The sequence below is a fragment of the Equus caballus genome, chromosome 9 (genome assembly GCF_041296265.1).
Source record: "Equus caballus isolate H_3958 breed thoroughbred chromosome 9, TB-T2T, whole genome shotgun sequence".
Lineage (NCBI taxonomy): Eukaryota > Metazoa > Chordata > Mammalia > Perissodactyla > Equidae > Equus > Equus caballus.
Window position 1 is genome coordinate 92,233,782 of NC_091692.1, and position 21,890 is coordinate 92,255,671.

Genomic DNA, 21,890 nt, shown 5'->3' on the forward strand with positions numbered 1-21,890 from the left:
AGCATTCTTTCCTAACGTTATATCCTATGGACTTTCTCCTATGTTTATATGTAAATGTTTTATAATTTTTCATTTCACATTAAGTCTTCAATCTACCTTTCGTTAATTTTTGTATAAGTTACGAGGTTTAAGTTCTCTCTCTTTTTATGTTTTAATTGCCTACAGAAGTCCAATTAGTTCAGACTATCTTTCCTTCATTGAATTGGTTTTGTGTTTGTACCTTTGTGGAAAATAAATTAAGCATATTTGTGTGGGTGTGTTACTGAGTCTTCTATTCTGCTGCATCTTAGTATGTCTATTCCTCTGCCAATATCCCACTGGCTTAACTTAATTACTCTAGCTACATTGTAAGCCTCATTAATAAGTAGTGTAATTTGTCCTACTTTATTTTTCTTTGTCAAGAAGGTTCTAGCTATTCTAGGATCTGTGCCTTTCCATATAAATTTTATAATAAGGTTGGGTATATCCTCAAAAAACAAATCTTGCTGGATTTTGTTAAGAATTGCATTAAATGTGTAGATCAATTTTGCAATTGAAATCCATGAATCCAAAAATGTCTCCTCATTTATTTAAGTCTTCTTCGATATCTTCAACCAGCATTTCATGATTTTTGGTAAGCATATACTTAACTATTTAATATTTTTGGAATAATTTTAAGTGCTGTTGTGTTATTAATTTTGCTTTCTGCACAGCATATTCATTGTTAGTATATAGAAATGTTGATTTTTGTGGTGATCTTGTATCATGTGATATTGCTGAATTTATTAATTATTTCTAGGAGTTTTTTGTAGATTCCATGGGATTTTTCTCCAGACAATTATTTCATCTGCAAATAAGGACACATTTATTTCTTCTTTTCCAATCTATATGCCTTTTTTTTCCTTTTCTTGCTTTATGGTAATGGCTGGAAATAACTTCTGGCACCAAGTTGAATAAGAATAATGAGAATGAATACCTTGCCTTTTCACCAGTCTTTGAGGGAAATCATTCAATCTTTTACCATTAAGTACAACGTTAATTGTAGGGTGTTTGTGGGGTAGTTTTTGGTGAGGAAGATTAGCCCTGAGCTAACATCTGTTGCCAATCTTCCTCTTTTTGCTTGAGGAAGCTGTCCCTGAGCTAACATCTGTGACAATCTTCCTCTATTTCGTATGTAGGATGCCACCACAGTGATTCTTGATGAGCCTCGAATATGTTGGCACCCAGGATCCCAACACACAAATCCTGGGCTGCCAACGCAGAGTGCATGAATTAACCCCTACACACAACCAGGCTGGCCCCGTATTGTACAGTTTTTTGTATATGCTCTTTACCAAGATGAGATAATTCTCCTCTATTCTTAACTTCCTAAGAGTGTTTATTGTGAATGGGTGTTGGGTTTTGTCAATTAATATAATTATACGTTTCTTTCTTTAGCATGTTTAAATAGTTGATTACATTGATAAATGTTCAAACGTTGAGCATTACTTGTAAACCTCAATTTGTTATAGTCTATAATTATTTTTATACATTGTTGGATTCAGTTTGCTAATATATTTTTTAGGACTTTTGCCTCTAAATTCATGAGCAGTACCAGTATATAGTTTTTGGGTTTTTGTACTATCTTTGTTTGCTTTTGCTATCAGGGTAATAGTAGTCTCATGAAACGACTTGGGAAGTGTTTCTCCTTATTTTTTCTGGAAGAGAATGTGTAAAATTGGTGATTTTTTTTTTTTTTTAACATTTGGCAGAATTCTCTAGTAAAAGCATCTAGCCTAGAGACTTATTTTTTGGGAAAATTTAAATTACAAATTCGATTTCTGTGTTGGTTATAGGGCTATTCAGGTTGCCTATTTCATCCTGGTTGAGATTTAGTAGCTTGCAGACTTTAAGGAGTTGTCTCATTTCTTCTAAGTTGCCAGATTTAGGAGTGTAAAATTGTTCATAATATTCCTTTGTAATCGTTTCAATAGCTTCTGTATCTGTAATAATATATCCTATGATGTTCCTGTCATTAGTGTCTGCATCTTCTCTCTTTTATTATTTGCTGGTCTCACTAGAGGTTTATCAATAAAATTGATAAACCAGATTTTGTTTCATTTATTACCTCATTGTTTTCCATTTTCAATTTCATTGAGTTCTACTCCTATCATTATTTTCTTCCTTCTTCTTGCTTTGGTTTATTTGTCTATTCTCTACCAAGTTTCAAGAAGTAGGTATTTAAGTTATTTATCTGAGACCTTTCCTCATTTCCAATGTAAGCATTTAGTACTATGTTTTCCTCTGGCAATTTTTTAGCTGTGCCCTCCACATTTTGATATGCTGTGTTTTCATTTCATTCAGTTATGTGTATTTTTTAAATTTCCTTGGAGACTTACCTTTTGACTAGTGGATTATATAGCAGTGCATTGTTCAACATTCGCATGTTTAGAGATTGTCCTGTTGTCTATATGTTATATATATCTAATTGGATTCCATTATTGTAAGATAATACACGTTGCATCATTTCAGTACTTTTAAATTTTTTGTGTTTTGTTTTATGGCTCAGATAATGGTTTCTCTTGGTTAATATTTCATGATTGTTTGAAAAGAAAGTGTTTTCTTCTTGTTGGGTGGAGTGTTGTACATGTGTCAAGTAGATAGTATTAGTGGATTATGTTCAGATCTTCTTTATCTTTGCAAATATTTCTATCAGTTGTTAGGCTGTATTGAAGTCCCAATCTATAATGGTAGATTTGTCTATTTCTCTTTTCAGCTCTCTCAGTTTTTGTTTCATGTATTTTGTGCTCTGTTTTGTAAATACATATTTTGTGTGTGTGTGTGTGTGTGCGCACACATTTAGGACTATGGATTTATACTATTTGGGGTTTGCTCAGCTTCTTGGATTTGTAGGCTTGTTTATTTCACCAAATTTGACAAATTTTCATCCATGACTTTTTCAAATCCCTTTTCTCCCCGTTTTTCCTCTCCTCTCCTTCTGAGACTCTGATATAAATGTCTAATCGTGTCTTATTGTCCCACACATCCTAGAAGCTTCACTCATTCTTTTTTTTCTCTCCTACTTTTCTGATCGAATCCTCTGTCAATTTAACTCTACTGCTGAACCCATCCACAGAGGATTGTTTCAGTTATTTTCTTTTTTAGTTCAATGATTTCTATTTATTAATTTTTAAACTTCTATTTCTTCTCTGAGATTTTCTATACTTTTTCATTTGTTTCAAGAGAATTTATAATTATCAGAGCATTTTTATGTGCTTTTCAAGCACTTTTATGATGGTTGCTTTCAAGCCTTATCAGATAAATCCAGCATCTGATTTATCTAAGTGTTTGCATGAGTTGGTTGTATTTTCTGACTCCACTTGTAATTTTCCTGGTTCTTGACATGATTGCTTATTTGTTTTTATTGTATTCTGAACATTTTGTCATTATAGTAGCAGACTTTGGGGCTATTTGTATATTTTCTTTTAGCTGGTGGTCAGCCAATTTAGGTTTAGCATGTTGGTCTTGGCCTAACTCTGTGGGCCTCTGTTCAATGACAATTTAATTGTCAGAGCCTCTTCAGTGTTATTTTGATCTGCTTGGTTTATCTGGTGCTGCTTGACTCCCGCTGACCTCTGCTGATGCTGTCATGGTCAGGTCCCCATGCGTCTCTCTGTGACTGGTGGCTGTAGTGGGACTTCCCTACTGATGTGCCCCAACAACCCCAGTGATGTGTTGGAGGAGAGTCTCAGGCTCCTGGGGAAGAAGAGGCTTGCTGTACCAGGGCACTTGCTGTGACTGGGTCCCTTTTTCCACTTCCATCAGCCTGCCTAAGTGTCTCTTTTTTGGAAAAGAGGAGTCTTAGACCCCACAGGGAAGGAGAGTACCTGCCTTGCCTACTTCCTTCTAGTGGAGCTCCCACTCCATCTGCCTTGCTGGTGGTGTCAGATTCACCTGTTCTTGTCAGAAGGACTCGTGTTCAATCTGGGAAAAGAATGAGCCTACTAGGGCCACCTTCTGTTTCTAGACTGGGGCATCTGGAAATACTAGGTCTGGGTGGCTTTCCTCTGTCGGGCACAGGGTTTAGACACCCTGCTATTGTGTTGTTCTTCCATTCTTGGAGTCTCATAACAGCTTACCTTCTTCTTACCGCCTTTCCAAATTCCCCTTTAGACTTCTTGTGTGCCGTTTCCAAGATCTATAGTTGTGCTGAGAAGGGAGAAGGGAGGAACAACGGGCCTATGCCATGATGTTTGAACTGGAAGTCTGAAACCAGGATTTTAATATGATTTCTAGTCCCAAATGAACTTTTATCTCCAGGGAAAAGGAATTAAGTTAAAACATATATTCTGTGATATTTCCTATTGGTCATATTTGACAAGTTAATACAGGAAAGAGATGAGTTGAGAAAAGAATTGGCCTGTCTTAAAAAATGTAGAAAAAAGAAAATAGAAGTATACCAGATGTCTGGGGACTTGCAGAGTTACAACAGGTTACTGCTTCTAACAAGACCAGTAAAATATAAAACTAGTAAGGCCTCAGGCTAGAGCTAAATTAATGCATACTTCTCATACCTATAGTTGAGACATCTGAAGGAAAATGAGTCTCAGAGTCAAGTTTTTGTTTGTTTGGCTTTAGATTGGGGAGAGGATTGTTGTTTTCTTTCTTCTTGTTTTTCCTATAACCCAGGAGAGTATTAGGGTCATTTGTTACAATGGCATGATTCAGCTTATCCAGACTGATATGCCATTGACGGTATAATGACTGGCTAGAAAAGACATACTATGGAAACTAGAGCTTGAAAATCCCCACTTAATTAGGACCTCTCACCATTTCACATTCCAGATAATACAAAGACCATAATCTACGGAGGGATCGGAAAGTAAATATTTTCTAGAGAGATTTAATGAACCATTTCAAAACAATGAACTTTGTCTTTAATTTATAAAGTACATCTCCTGTGTTTTATGTGTGATCTTTTTATATTCCATGACATTCAATTTGATATTTCGATATCTTTATCATCTTTCCTCCAGGTCCAGTATTTATATATTAGATGACTAATAAAATAACTAGTCCATAAGGTACACACACCCCAATTTACATCTGTACCATCTTCAATACACTAACTGAACCCCTCAGACTTCCCACAGTATAATTTTAAAGATTTCATGATGGCATACATGGACCTTCATTTTTTTTGAAAACAAACTTTCAAAACCCTCTTGGCTCCCTATTACTCTTTCACATGCCCAGTTCTGAAGCCAAAGAAACTCCTTGTCTTTTCCTAAGGAGACCTCATGCCCTTCTCTGTTCACCATGCTTTTGCTTTAGCTGTTCCCTTAATCTGAAATTCTCTCTCTCTTCCTTCTATGCCACTGTCACCTGCTCATATATCTAGATTTAGCTTCTTCCTCCAAGAGGGGTTTCTTCTTGTGCACCGCTCCAATACTCAATGCTGTAATCTATACCACCTATAAATGCCACAGATAATTTAAGCTGTATGTGCTTTGAAGTGTTCTTATAGTACCTCCTAAAATTTCTGTTCTTCCAGGCAGAAATCATTCCTTAATCAACTCTCTCTCCCATATATTCTTACTTAATGAACCCTAAAAAAATATTTGTTAAATCAAATAGAATTAAATTGAATTTCTCTCCTAATTTACTTAGTAAAAGAACTTGTCCATGGTGGGTTAGTTATTCAGGAGTTAGACCAAATCAGGGAAACATCATTCATTCCAAGGTGGACGATACTGTTTAAACTAACATCCTTGTTCAATTTATTAGCAAAATTACTATGGATGCACTTGCTTAACAAAAGCTATAAATCTTAGCCACACACCCTCCGACTTTCTTAGTGGAACTGAAAATCTTTTATTGGTGAATAAAATTGAAAAGACATAAAATATGCCAGCTGCCCACACTTCAACCTTTGAACCTTTGAAGGAGTTTAGAATGAGAATCTCACTATCAAGATAGCCAGACTAAGAATTCGTTCTGTCCATAACAACAGCTTAAATTAGCAACAAGGTCATATTTTTCTCCATGATAATTCCAAAGGGCACCGAAGGTGTCCTGTGGGAAACCATAGTGTTAGACAAACTAAAGGCATGTGAGAGACAGTGATGTACAAAGGAAGGATCAACAGATTTGGTAACAGGTAGACCTGGGTTTGATTCTCAGCTCTGTTGCTTACGAGAGGGTTTAACTTTGGGCGAATTAGTGAAGTCATGTCTCTTTGCAAACGCCAGGTACTCAACAATTAGGCCCTTATATACTTTCATGGTTATGATTGTATTAGTTAGGATGAGCCAAGTGGCAGCAACAAATAAACTCAACATTTCAGATGCTTAAAGAACAAAAAGTTAATTGGTTTCTCATTTACCAGTACAGGGGATTCAGCCCCTTATTTAATCATTCACAGATCAGAGTCAACAGCTGTTTTATTATCTTCACCAAGTAGCTTCCCAGATCACCCTGTGCATCAACACTACAGTCAAGTGGAATCTGGAAATTTCTCCAGAAGTTTCCTGGAGGAGCATCAAGAAAGTTTTTTTATGAGCCAGGCCTGCAAATGACACAAAGCATCTTTACTCATCACTGGAGAGGGCTTAGTCACATGGCTATACCTAACTGCAAAGGAAGCTGGAAAACGCAAATAGGGCTGTTTGCCCAAGAAACAAAGAAGTAAGATTCTAGTTGACAGCTAGCGGTCTCTGACACAAGAGGCCCATGTTGCACATTGAAGTTGCAAAGGCAGAGACATGGACCCAGAGATCCAGCAGCTGAAAATCTAGAGAAAAAAAGTCACTTGATGTGCATTATGTGCAATAATAAAATAACAGGTGGCATGTATTTACCTATTCATCGTGTTCTCAGTGCTTTACATAGATTATTTTCTTTAAAACACGTAAAAGAGCAAGAGACGTACAGTAGAAATATGAAGAAACTTGGAACTTTCACACTTAGGTTTAACACCTTTCTGTCTCTGTATCTGTCTGTCTCTCTCTGTCTCTGTCTCTCTCTCTCTATATATATATATATTCAAGTTACTTGACCTTTTTATTTGCCAATTTCCTTATCTGAAAATCGTTATACTCCTTCTTAGTGCACAGCATTGTTTTTGGATTAAGTGAGATAATGTGTGTAAGGAGACAGGATTCCTGCCTTGAACATTGTGAGAAAATGTGGCAAAGGAAGGTAACTAGTAATTTAATTGTCATGTTGCCTATTCCATACTATAAAGCTGCCTTTAGAAGACAATTACCTTAACAACAACAACATTTTGTTAATTCTGTTTGTAGTCATACGTGGCCATGTTTGTGTTTAGTCAAAAACTGTCAGCATTAGTCACGTGCGTCACTTCTGGGCCAGAGATATTAAAAACTAAGTAGGGCTTTTCCTCTCTTATCTCCATCTCCCTACTGGATGGAGACTTCAAGGCCCTAGGATGGGAGTCACAAGATGGAGGGACCAGGGTCCCTGAGGAACCGTAGAGAAGAAAGTGACCTGCAAACCAAAAAAATAGCAAAGTAGAATTATGCACAAGAAAAATAAACTTCTATTATTTAAACTACTGACATTCTGTAGTTTATCTGACTGAACAGTGTTAGTGAAATGAATATAGTGCTTAATCAAAGTTGTTATACAACAAAAATAATACATCAACTATTAGAACTACTGTGTTTACTTGATTGCATTATAGCTTATATGTCAGAAGTCTCAACAAAATAATATGCTTGAAATCTTACATAGTAGCTCTTAAAGCTATTTATCATTCCTATTCCCATTGTGCCCATATTCTGCCCCCTCTGTGACATAGTTCCACCTTTAACGCAAGACAAGTATTTTGACGTGAGAAATCCTACCCGCCTATTGTTGCTGTCTCCATCCCCTCAGGAATTCAAAACTTTATGAAGTGAGTTTGGTTTTTGCCTTTTCTTTACTTTTTCTTTCAAAAAAATACTTTTTCTGCCAGATACTATACTAGCATGAGAGCCATAATTATGACCAAAGAAACAAAATTAGTTTTTCTTCTCACAGATCTTACATTTCATTGACAGAGATGGAAATTAACAAAACAGTCACATGCCCAATTATTTAGAGACAGGACCCAGAGTGGACACTGTCATGTCTCACACATCTTTACTTTCACGTGCTAATAAATCATATCTACAACTCAGCACTTTTCAAAGCTAGCTCACAAAATAACAATAAAATTACCCAGATTAGCGTATTAAATAACACTAATTTTAGAGAAACCCATCACAACTAATGACTTTCTACAAATTAATAAGTAATAAAATTAGGGTATTGGATTTCAAAATGTACTTGGCCAACATGTTTTCTCAAGGGTAGTCGGGAAGTAATTATTTATTTTGTTTCATTATTCATTACAATTGGAGTCTTCAACCATGGAATGAATCTTAAATCATAACAGTCAGCAGTTATGAGTCATTTGGTATGCATCTGAGTTGTGCTGTTTCTGCTTGACAAATCAGGAATTTATAACAGTGTTTCTCCAGGCCTGTAGACCTAGAGGTGAAGTCAAGAGTGCAAGTAGAATAGAATATAAAAGGCCTTTCTCAATTTATTCCCACTTCCTGGAACTCTGTCTCATAAATCTACACCTCTAGTTCAAAGGTTCGATGCTTCTCAGGATGCTTCCTTGTTTTAAGCAATTTTTATTGACGGTTTGGCTCTGGAAACATTCTCGATTGTTTAGTGACTCTCAGGCTTCCATCTGTCCTGTCGTGACCAACAGGCAACATTCCCAACCCAGAGCCATCTGTCTGCCCCTCTCTCCTCAACACCAGTGTTCCTCTGATCTCAGGGCCAGTTTCTTCTTCCAGCCCGATGGCTAAGTGTTATCAGAAAATTCAGCTTCCGAGAAGTGCATCTCATGGAAACTTTCATAGTTCTGAAACGAAGAAGAGTAGTTTCTCATAAAGAATGTAAAGCATGATAGGTATAGCCTTAAGACTTTGTCCAACTTATCTAACCCCTTTTCATCTTTCAAGGCCCTTTTAATGCCTCCTCAACCATAAGTGCCCCTTATCAGAATTAATCCCATCTTTTCCTAAAGTCTCAGAGTTATTGATATACATATCCGATGAGCACAGACTTTAGTCTGCATTTTATTTATGCCTTTGCTAAGAGAAAAAAGCTAGGAGTGATATAAAAACTTGATATGAGAAAATGCAACTTCTAAAAGCCAGAATACTTGCAAATATGTAACATCACTACTTCCCAAAATATACACATTCACAAAAAACACACCATGTGTGTGCATATGTGTTTTGCATGTGTGTATCAGCAGGATTTTTGATCCTTTTGGACTTTGTCCAAACTGTATCATAATATTAATCTTAGTCAATGAATTATTGAATGTTTCAAGCTAGGAAATTGAGCTATTGGTCATGTTTTCCAATTATATCAAGCAAAAGCAGCTTTTGGTTGAATGAGTGGTGCAAGGACGAACCTTATCCAGAAAAGTTTACTCACTAACTTCTCTGCCTATTATTTATTCATCAGTATCCAGTAGGTTAAATATCCAGTAAAGTAGTATGTCACCATTAAGTTCTGAAGTCACTAACTCAAAATAAAAACTGTGTCATCAAAATTATTTTTGAAAAATCTTTAACTTCCTATAAAGTTTTGACTTTCACTAGGTCAAACCCAAGCGGATTTTCTTGCAGGGTTGGAACTGGTGCTTCTTCAGATGAGCACTTTATAATACAACTATGCTTTATTGAGTGTACTATGTTTCAGATCTCTTCTAAACACTGAGTGTTCATCACTTCATTTACTTCTCTCAAACACCGTGTGGACAAGGTGCCATATTAGTCATATTTTATAGATGAGAAGGCTAATGTAAGGAGAAGTTAAATAGCTTTCTCAATGCCACATTACTAAGGAGTGTTAGGGATGGAATTTAAACTCAGTTTTACTGAAATTAAGGCTCCCTCTTTTCCTGTACATATTGACAAAGATTGAAACATAGATAATGTTGGTGATGGAAAACCAATCATTACCACTTTATTACTGGATTTGGTGAAAAGTGCAGGGGACTCTTGAAGGTGGGTCAAACTCCCTCCATAGCATACTGAGATCTTTCATCTCAATGCTTGTATAGCTTTAACTCTCTGCCACTGTTCTCCTTCTCACATGCTCACCACCAATGGTCTAATTTTTATCCATCACCATATACATGTGCCCCTTTACCCATTGATATATAAGAGCTTAATACTGCCATTTTAACTCTTGGTTGCCAGTTGTTATACATTTCCACTGTTTTTCTTCCTTTGTATTTATGACTACCATTTCATTTTGGAGGTTTTCTCAGTTTTCTCTTTTTTTGTGAATTGTGGCTCTGCTCTGATTCTTGTTTGGTGTTTACCTTGAGTTTTGTATAAATGATCTCATAGATGAGATAGTCCATTATCTGATAGCCTCTTATCTCCATTATCCTCAGCAGGTTCCATCCCTTCCCTCTTCCCCTTCTGAGATATTGTGGTTACAAATTATTCTGTTTTGTTTTGTGAGTTTATGCCAAAGTTGAAGTGTTTATAGTTACTTTTGATGCTTTTCTTCCCTTTATATTTTAAGTTATAATTAAGTATTTGCTTCCCTGTCCTGAAAGAGAGCTGTAATTTTCTGATTTTGTCTATTTATCTCCTTGCTCAAAGCTTTGTAGACCTTTGCCTTTTTTTATTTTTCAGGTATGAAGGCATCCTTAGTCATTTCTTGTAGGGGAATTCTAGTGGTGATAAACTCCCTCAGATTTTGTTTATCTGGGAAAACTTTTATTTCTCCAACATATCTGAAGGATAGTTTTGCTGGATAGAGTATTCTTGACTGAAAGTTTTTGTATTTCAGTATTTTAAACATATCATTGCACTCTCTCCTAGCCTGTAAAGTTTCTGCTGAGAAATTCACTGAAAACCTGATAAGGGTTTGACCCTTTGTAGGTCATTTTCTTTATCTCTGCTGCCCTTAATATTTTTTCTTTGTTGTTGAATTTTGCCAGTTTTACTAGTATATGCCTTGGAGAATGTCTTTTAGCATTGATGTAATTAAGAGTTTTATTAGCTTCATGTATTTGGAAGTCTGGCTTCTTCTCCAGGTTTGGTAAATTCTCAGCTGTTATTTCATTGAACAAACTCTCTTCTCCTTTCTCCTTCTCTTCTCCCTTGTGAATAACTATAATCCTTATGTTCCTTTTCCTAATTGAGTCAGATATTTCTGGAAGAATGCCTTCATTTTTTCAAAATCTTAGTGCTCTCTCCTCCACCTACAGCAATTCTATATTTCTATCCTCTAAATCACTAATTCTTTCCTTCTAACATTAGATCCATTTTTTAAGGATTCTAGATTATTTTCATTTCATTAATTGTGTTTTTCATATCCAGACTTTCTCCTTTTTTTATAGTTTCAATCTCTTTAACTAAGTATTCATTCTTCTCATTAATTTTATTCCTGTGCTCATTGAACTGCCTTTCTGATTTTTCTTATAACTCATTGAGTTTCTTTTCGACAGCTATTTTAAATTCTCTGTCATTTAGGTTGTAAATTTCTTTGACTTCAGGATTGGTTTCTGGAGAATTATCATTTTCCTTCTGCTCTCAATTGTTGCTGTAGTTTCTCATGGTGTTTGATTGAATTGATCCTTTGCTAGTGCATTTGTGGTAGTATCAGGTCACAGATTCCAGCTGCTATCCCTTGGGGGAAGCAGGTGCTGAGTTTCTGATCCCACCCCTTCTGCTGTAAGTTGTAGCGTATTTCAGGAGCTTTCACCAGCCAGGAGAGCATTCACCTGGGCACATAGATCTGCTGCTGGCTCTTTTTATGATCACTCCAGCCACTGTGCTGGTGAGTGGGGCTTCCTCAAGGATTTGGAGCCTGGACCACTCCTTGGGACCACAGTGGCACTGTGGGCTCTCCCACTGGATGGAAAAGTGATCACACATGGGCATAAGGCTGCTCTTGCCTGTTCCCACAGTCATGCCAAGGTGTCCTCACACCCTTGGGGCTGCAGTGTCACCATGGGCACTTGCACCAGCAGGGAGAGCAGTCACACATGTGCACAGGGCTACCAGGACAGGAATGTGCTCACCTATCTCTACCACCTCCTGGGGGGCAGCCCATCTACCTTCAGATGTAGAGCTGCACCTCTCAGGCAGTCTGTTGTGCAGTGTAATATCCTCCATTGATCAATGAATGCCCATTTTGTTGTAGTTTGAAGGCGGAGAGATAAAGAGAACAGCTTATTCCACCAGGTTGCTGATGTCACTCTCCCTCACTTATTCAATTTTAATTTTCATTTTTTTAACTACAATGGAGTTAACCATATCATTATATTCTTATTATCCATTCGATTTTCTCCTGTTGTGAATGTCTTGGTTTCATTCCTTGTCCTTGATCCCGTAAGCTTGTCTTCTACTTTTTTCTCTCCTAGGCCATCTCGTCAATGCCAACATTTTCAAAACCTATCTTTTTTCAGACAATTCCAAAATTTATATAGCTAGCCCAAACTGCTTTCTGAGTTCCAGATCCAATTCCATAACTGACCACTTCACATAAATGTCTCAGCGGCATCACAGACTTAACACATCCAAGACTAACTGATATTCCTATGTCCCTCCTCTGCACTAATCTAGGCCTCATCTGATGTTTCCCTGTCTAAACATCATCACTTGCATGACCCAGGGTTCATCTGTAACACTTTCCTCTTCTTTACTCCTCATATTCCTTGTATATGAAGACCTATTTATTTTATTTGTTATCTCTCCAGTTCATCTGATTATATGTTCCTCAACTTCATTTGCCCTAGATGAAGATACCTTACTGCTGCTTCTCAGCAATTACAATTTGGTCTCCCTTATCCATTCGTGATTGCCTTCAATATATTTTCCACATTGAAGCCCCATAAAACTGAGTGTTTTTCCTCTGCTGGAAACAACCTAGTGGCTCCCATTGCTTTTGGGACACAGGCCAAGTGTCTTAACATTTCTACAAGAGCCTGCATGGTCTGGTTCCTCCTATAGCTCTGGCTGCATCTTCTAACTCTGCTGTAACTGTCTTTGCTCTTTCTATCCTTGTTGTAGGTTAAGCCCTTTCTTCATCCATATACTGTTTCAAAATGTTACTTTCTCAGGGAAAATTTCCTTACATCCTGAGTCAAATTTCTTTGTTATTCACTCTCAGAATAATGCATATATTTTTGCAGATTATTGCTTCATAATTATGCCTCTATCTGGATAATTATTTGATTTATATTCACCTTTCTCATTCCTTTCCAAGAGATTATATACAATGGATATTTGTGTTCCCAAGCATGACACCTAATGCACAGTGGACTCCCAATATACATATCTGTGTGGATTAATTCGCTTTGGTTTTGGAAGTGTGTGTGTGTGTGTAAATTTTAGAGTAGAATGCATTATTAAATTATTAACAATGGTTGTAAGTAGTAAGATTATGAGTATTATTTAGTTAGCTATGTGTAGTTTTCTCCTAAACTGTGTAATTAGAAAGTTAAAATAAGTGAAACAAATTATTTCCAAAGAACCAGTTTTCAGAATTCGTTTTCTGAATCTCTCCTTTCTGCATTTTCATTTTCTCTAAAAGTATAAATTCCTTGGCCTTCTTCTACTGTTACTTCCTCAAGACACTGAAGGCCGTAAATCTACATTCTAATGACTCTCCAGGGAGCAACATCAAGAAGCTTTGGATAGTAACCTAATTAACTAGCTACATGTTACTTGCACTGACTAATTGCTTAAAATCAATTAGCCAATTGGAAAAAAAATCAATGATTTCTTTGAAAGAGTCATAAGGGGATATTAGCATGCTTTTTTCCTGCATAAATTACTAGCTGCTTTTAAGAGAGTATTTGTTTAAAAATCAAACGATTTAGGGGTAAAATAAATAAAGCCCTTTAATCCAGAATAACATTGATCATATTTATGTAAGCATACATTAAATGAGATAAACTTTTTCTTTCAATGTATTTTATCCTCTTAAAAATGGTTTAAGCACAACAAATTAGGCTTTATCTTTTATATTTCTCAGGCTACCTGATTAGCTAAGGATCACATGATAAAGACTAGGTACAGCAGGGACAATAACCCAGATCTTTTGATTGGTAGGCTAGCCCCTTTTCTATGTTTAACATTTTATTATCTAGAGAGCATTTTTCCCTGGAAATCAGAACTACTCACTATAGGCTATTGTGGAGACACCAGGCAAGCACACATTCTGCTGCTCTAATAAAACAAAGGGTATTTATTAAGCTTGTCATAACGTGAAGCATCTTATTATGTATCTATATGATCATTTCATGTAAGAGGAATTATTCTTACCATACAGATGAGGAAACTAGATCCTAGGCGGCTTAAATATTTTAATCGAATTTACACAGATAATAAATGGAAAAATGAGAATTCAACAATTGCGTTCTACAGTTTCAGTAAAATCACTGAGAGTAAATCAACTCATCTAGCACGGAAAGACGAGCAATGAACAGATACAGTGTCTATGACCTATAGCTCTCAAAATATGTGTCTCAATTTAGCAAATACACTTCAGCAAACATTTGCTCAGCGCACTGTGATGTACACACTTTGTAAAGCAGGGTTAGATATGCAAGGAAGTTGTAGATGGTCATATCAGAATGATCTCAGAATCTAGTTGTAAAGACAATGGTTCACAAACGTCTTCCATATAATGAAATTAATGCATATAAGACATAAAAGAATAGTTCCGTGAGACCAAAAACGAGGTGGCTGCTAACACAGGCTGGGAGGATGGGAAGATTTAAGAGAGACAACAGTACAGACTGAAGTCATAAAGAAAAAAAGAACTTTTTGATATAAGAGAGGAGGAGTAATTTCTGATTAGTAAGAAAATGCATGTAATGCACCATAATGTAAGAATGTGGCTTGTTATAAAATGGGAGAAAAAATAGTTTGTATGAATGATTTATAGAATCATGGAAGGAGATCAAACTAAAGAGATAGGTTGGACAGAACTGTAAGTACTCTTCTGCTTCCCTTCCGTGTTTCAAACAGATCTAGATCATCTGTAGCCCCTTTGACTTCCTTTGCATCAATCCACCATGAGCTATTGTCACTGGTCCATTGCTGGCTGTTATTATTCATCACCATGAGCTTTTCTTACTCATTGCCCAGAGGTTGCAGGTACTCACCCCAAAGTTTTGTGTTACTTGCCTATCGCAGGCTCTTTACGTTCACTGACAATGTGGAATTTTATCTGAGCCCTGTGCTTCTAGAAAACAACTACAGCCAATAGAGTCCCTACCATTTGTATGCTGGATAACAGCTTACTGCAAAGAACCATTCCTCCCCATATGACTTAGATAAGACTCAAAAATGAGCCCCCTTTTTACCTATAATAAGGCCAGGCACAGGCACTCCAAATTCTCATTCATGTGGCATAAATGATTAGCTGCACTATTTGTCCACACTGACCAACCTGGACCAAAGGTCCACTAATTTGACTTGATCAAACTTTAATCAGGCTTCTCTCCTTCCCCAAGGCCATGAACTTTGACTCACTGTTGAATTCAAGCAAACATTGGAAGTGTAAACTGGCATTGGAAGACGTAACTGTTCCCTCTTAACAGTCCCTACAGAGAATCGGCTGATGGCAAAGAAAGACATTTCTTGCTCAACTGTCTGATCGTGTCACCTGTTCATCAAATTCCCCTACACTTGTTTTTTCTAGCCTTGTTTAATTCCCTCTATAAATGAAAAGTCCTTTCCGCTTGAACTTTGAGATCCTTATATATCTTATGGTTGGAGTATTCACTCTATTGCAATAGACCCCCTCTCCTGATTGCAATAGTTTATTCAAGTAAAGTCTCTCCTTTCCTAAATTCAGATTCATTTTTTGTTTGACATTGGCTACCATGGGCTATTGTTACCTGTTCATGGCAGACTTGGTACTCAGCCACCATGGCTATTGTTGTTAGCACTCCACAGGCTTCCGTTAGTGGCACAAATCTGGGAGAAGCCTCTGAGTTAAAGTGACAAAGAGATTTTCCAGAGTTGTGCCAGTAGAATAACGTCATTCCCCCTCTACAGTCCCCATCTTTCCCCACAAAAGCAAGAAATAATATGCAGATAGTAAATATGTGCTGAAAATGCCAAAAATGCCTTCCATAATGGAAAAAAATGAGAATGTCATATCCTTAATTAGAATGTACACAATCGCTTAAACTACTTTAAAAATATTCCTTTTTTTCAATTGTGGTAACATTGCTTTATAACATTATATGAATTTCAAGTGTACATCATTACATTTCAATTTCTGCACAGATTATACGTTCATCACTCAGAAAGTAATTACAATCCATCAGCACACACACGTGCCTAATCACCCCTTTTGTCCCCCTCCCTCCCTCTTCCCGTCTGGTAACCACCAATCCAATTTCTTTCTCTATGTGGTTGTTTGTTGTAGTTTTTATCTTCTAATTGTGAGTGAGATCATACAGTATTTGACTTTCTACCTCTGACTTATTTCGCTTAGCATAATACTCTCAAGGTCCATCAATGTTGTCACAAATGGCCAGATTTCATTGTTTTTTTTATGCCTGAGTAGTATTCCATTGTGTATATATACCGCATCTTCTTTATGCATTCGTCCCTTGATGGGCACCTAGGTTGCTTCCAAGTCTTGGCTATTGTGAATAATGCTGCAATGAACATAGTGGTGCATGTATGTTTACACATTCATATTTTCACGTTCTTTGGATAAATACCCAGCAGTGGAATAGCTGGATCATATGGTAGTTCTATTCTTAATTTTTTGAGAAATTTCCATACTATTTTCCATAGAGTCTGCAATAGTTTGCACTCCCACCAGCAGTGTATGAGGGTTCCCTTCTCTGTACATCCTCTCCAACACTTGTTATTTCCTGTCTTGTTAATTATAGCCATTCTGACGGGAGCGAGGTGATATCCCATTGTAGTTTTAATTTGCATTTCCTTGATAGTTAATCATGTTGAACATCCTTTCATGTACCTGTTGGCCATCCGTATATCTTCTTTGGAGAAACGTCTGTTCAGATATTTTACCCACTTTTTAATTGGATTGTTAGTTTTTTTGTTGCTGAGATGTATGAGTCCTTTATGTATTTGAGATGTTAACCCTTTATCAGATATATGGTTTGCAAATATCTTCCCTCAGTTGTTAGATTGTCTTTTCATTTTGTTGATGGTTTCCTTTGCTGTACAGAAGCTTTTTAGTTTGACATAGTTTCATTATTTTTTCTATCGTTTTCCTTGCCCGGGCAGACATAGTACTTGAAAACATGCTGCTAAAACCAAGGTCGAAGAGTGTACTGCCTATGTTTTTTTCTGGAAGTTTCATTGTTTCAGGTCTTACATTCAAGTCTTTAATCTATATTGAGTTAATTTTTGTGTATGGTATAAGATAACAGTCTACTTTCATTCCTTTGAATGTGGCTGTCCAGTTTTCCCAACACCATTTATTGAAGAGACTTTCCTTTCTCCATTGTATTTTCTTGGCTCCCTTATAGAAAATTAGCTGTCCATAGATCTGTGGGTTTATTTCTGGGCTCTCTATTCTGTTCCATTGATCTGTGTGTCTGTTTTGGTGCCAGTACCATGCTGTTTTGGTTACTATAGTTTTGTGGTATATTTTGCAGTCGGTGAGTGTGATAGATCCAGCTTTGTTCTGTTTTCTCAGGGTTCCTTTGGCTATTTGGGGTCATTTGTTGTTCCCTATAAATTTTCGCATTCCTTGTTCTATTTCTGTGAAAAATGTTGTTGGATGTTTTCATTATTAGGAATTATGGGTCTGTCATGGAAAGGGTATTTAAAAAGAATGCCATAATTTCTGAATATTGGATTCATCTTTAAAAAGTAAGGTTGACGTTCAAAGGACAAAATTACATGAAAAACACCACAAAAGGCCCCTGAAATCTTCATGAAATTGGATTACCATTGTCTCTGAGAGTAGAATGTTAGTATTGTGGTTGATGAGAAGTCATTAATTTGGTTGCTAGCAAGTCTGGGATCTTGGGCTGAGTCTGTGCATTACAACCTATGTGACCTTGGGAAAGTCATTTCCATTCTTTGGACCTGTTGCCTTGACTCATAAAATGTGTCATGATAATCACTTGGTGTTGAAAGACTCCCTGGAGGGTTTCAGGTACAAGGGAATGACTCAGTGATTGAGTTTCCTTCCTTCTTGATTTTAACACGCTATCTTGATTCTCCTTTGATTGGATGCTTCTCACCAGTTATATCTCTGTATACTTTTTCACTCCAAATTGTTTGTAAGCACTCTGAGAATTGTGATATTCTTGTCATTGTTGTGCCTCTAATAACAGAGTAATTGACCCAGAGTAGGAACTCATTATAAGTTTATTTATTCAGTGACTGATTTGAGATGACTTACTCAAAATGAGCAATAAAAGGTTAGTCTTTATCATTTGGGAATTTTTTCTAGGTTAGAGACTGCCTGGGCTGCTTAATAATCTCATTATGTGTAGAGAGAAACATTACAGAGGATTTAGCTATTTAAGTTTCCCCAGGGCAACCAAAGATATGCCAGGTTCTTAAGAAAGGCATTTCTGCTTGAATATAAAAGAGGACCAATTTTGGGCCTGGTGATTGTGGGCTAAAAAAGTTAGCCTCCATCTCTTTCCTTAGATGTTGCCTTAATAGAGACAACAACAACAATAATAATATCTAACATTTCAGAAGCATATTAAGGGGAAACATTGTGAGCAGAGAAACTTGTATATTGTTTATTCTACTGTATGTTATGTTCTCCTGAAGCCTGTACACCCATTTTGGTGAGTTGTAACTCTTATTATCTCAAGAACAGAAAAATGACTATCACTTAGACAAAAATATCAACAAACAAGTTTGCATCTTAAAATAACTTAAAACATTACTGAGAAAAATAGACTTGAAATCCAAGCTTTGCAGAAAGAAAAAGAAAACAATTGATTTCTTATATTCTAACCAAGTTTTATGCATCAAGTATCAGAGATATTAGATTTCCATACTACATAATAAATACAACAAACTTAGTGGATTAAAATAATATTCATGTATTATCTCATTTTTTTTTGTATTAGGAGTCTTGGCATGCTCAACTGGGGCCTATGTTCAGGGTGTCACTGGCTACTATTAAGGTGTTATATAGACCACATTCTCATCTGGAGGTTAGATAGGGGAAGACTGGAAGAATCTTCTTCCAAGTTTATTCAGTTCGATGACAGAATTAATTTCCTTTCAGCTGTAAGGTGGAGTGTCTAGGCTCCTTACTGGCTGTTGGCTGAAGGCTGTCTTAATGCCCTAGAAGACATTAAGTCTTAATGTCTTAATGTCCTAGAGGAGCCTGCAGTTCCCTGCCATGTGGTGCACAGCATGACAATTTGCTTCTTCAAGCCCATTTTTCCTTAGCCCATTTTTAAGATATTGCTTTACACTGATTTTTAGCCATTTGATTAAGATTAGCTTGGTTTGCTTTGCTTTGTTTTTATCCTCCTTAAGATTCATTGAGCTTATTGGATCTGTACGTACATAGTTTTTGTCAATCTTTTTGCCTTATTTCTTCCATTTATTTTCTGCTCCCCAACACTCTCTCTTTTTATGGTGTACCAGTATGTATATATTAGATCATTTCTTATTTTTCTTTGGTTCTTTAATTTGGGTAATTTCTATTTTTATGTCTTCAAGTTCATTGATATTTTCTTCTGCAAGTCTGATCTGTTGTAATTCCATTTTTTAATTCAGATACTGTATTTTTCAAAATTAAAAACTGCACTTTCTTCTCTTTATATCTTTTGATTTCTCCTCTTTATATGTTTACTTTTACATAATTATATCTAATCATAATGGCTTTTCTAAAATCCTTGTCTATTAAATCCATCATCTCTCTTATCTTTAGGTCTATTTCTATTTACTGATATTTTTTCTAGTGATGGACCACTTTTTCCTACTTCTTTACATGTCAAGTAATTTTTTTTGATTACAGACATTTGGAATTCTTAATTTTTTTCATGCTGGATTTTGACGTATTTTTTTATACTGTGTTGGACTTTGTTGTGGCAGGCAGGTAAATTAGTATTGATCAGCTTAATCCTTTGGAGACTACTTTAAATTTTGTTAGAGTGAGTTTAATGTAGTTTTTCTCTGGGTCTATTTTATCCCTTTACTAAAGAATGACACTTCTGGGATTCCTATCAAACGTGCTGATATTCAACAAGGACTCTTTTTCTTCTGACTTGCTGGAATTCATACGTGTCCCAGCCCTGAAATCTCTTGGTATCATTTGGCTTACAGATCCCTACCCATGTGTAGTTTAATGTTCTCAGCAGACTCAAGAGCATAACACTATGCTATTATCAACAGCTCTTTCTCTGTGCAGCTTGCTCCTCTCTGGTACTTTGTAGTCACCTCTTCCTCCCTGTATTCAGATCTCTGTCTTTTCAATTCAGCAAGACCATTGTCCTCTCCTTGGTATTATTCTCTCTGCCTTGTGGTCTAGAAGGTGACTCCAGGCAGAAAACCACCTTGTTTGATTCTTTTCATTTAGAGTTATTTTTTTTCTCACATTCTTTATATGTTAACTTCCTTATTTCTATTTACCCAGATCCAGAATGGAATATTAATTTGTTGATGGGGAATTGTGTTCCTCATAAAGTTCTTTCATCTCCATTTTATCTTATGTTCATCTGACCAACCTTATAAAGTAATGATTGTCCCCTGCATTTTATAAAAGAAATTGGGATAAAAGTATCTCTGATTTGGACAGCTGGATTTGAAAGTTCCAAGTCTGCAAAACATGTTTTCTCACTCCAAGTCTGGTGTTTCCCTGTTGCATCAAGTTTTCTTTAATTATCTGTTAAGTTTGTGAAAAATAAAAACTGCAAGGCCAACCACCCCTGTCTCAAACCTTTTTGATGTTACTGATGAGAGTCTGTGACAGTTTTGAAGAGAGCAATTTAATTCTGTTTAGAGCTTAACATCCTTTTAAATTCCCCAGGGACCAATGAGTTCGCTAACTCTTTCTTCAGAGGGCTGGTCTCGCACTGTCTTTGTACTTGTTGACTGCCTTTGTACTTCTCTCCTGCAGCTTTCTTGTAAATGTCAAGGACCACTCCATAGACACTTCAGGAGCCTACTGCAGAGACACCAGCAGAAATGGCTAGAAAATGTAAATTGGACCTATGTCTTCTGCCACAACTCAGTCTGCCAGGGAAATAAACCTGTGTCAAATGTCTCCCCAATGGAGTGTAGAGATTAATACCCGCTCTTTTCAATGGGACCAAATTTCATAAGCCAAATAGCTGAAAATTAATTATTATTTTTCCCTTTATAATAAATATTGGTTGAATGATTCCTATGTGTAAGTTTCTTTAAATATATTGATTGATTTAACATATTAACCACGTAAGCAGGCATGATTTATCTTCCCATTTTACAAGTGAAAAATCTGATATTCAGAGACAGCAGTTGGGTCTTCCAGTGTCACACACTTAATAAATGTTGAGGGGACATCAACTTTTCACTGCTTGATTGAAAGGCAATCTTGATTGTTCTTCGTTCTAATAGGGCTTCCCAGATGTCCCTGTGTGTATCTCCAGGGTGTTAAAGTTATTTTGGTTGTTAGGGATTTGGATATACAATAGAAACCAAAGCTGGCTAAATTCAGCAAATTATGGAAAAAATATAAAAAGTATATAAAAATAATTCAAAGGGAAAGCTAAAGAACTAGGCTCAGAAAGATCAGGAGGAAAGATACATCTGGCATCTGGGGAAGAGGAACAGAAGACGACAAAACAGTGATATTGGGCCACTGCCATTGGGGGTCTTTGGTCCCAGTTTCAATTTTTTTTTCTTTTAATTTTTGTTACAAAGTCTCCAAGC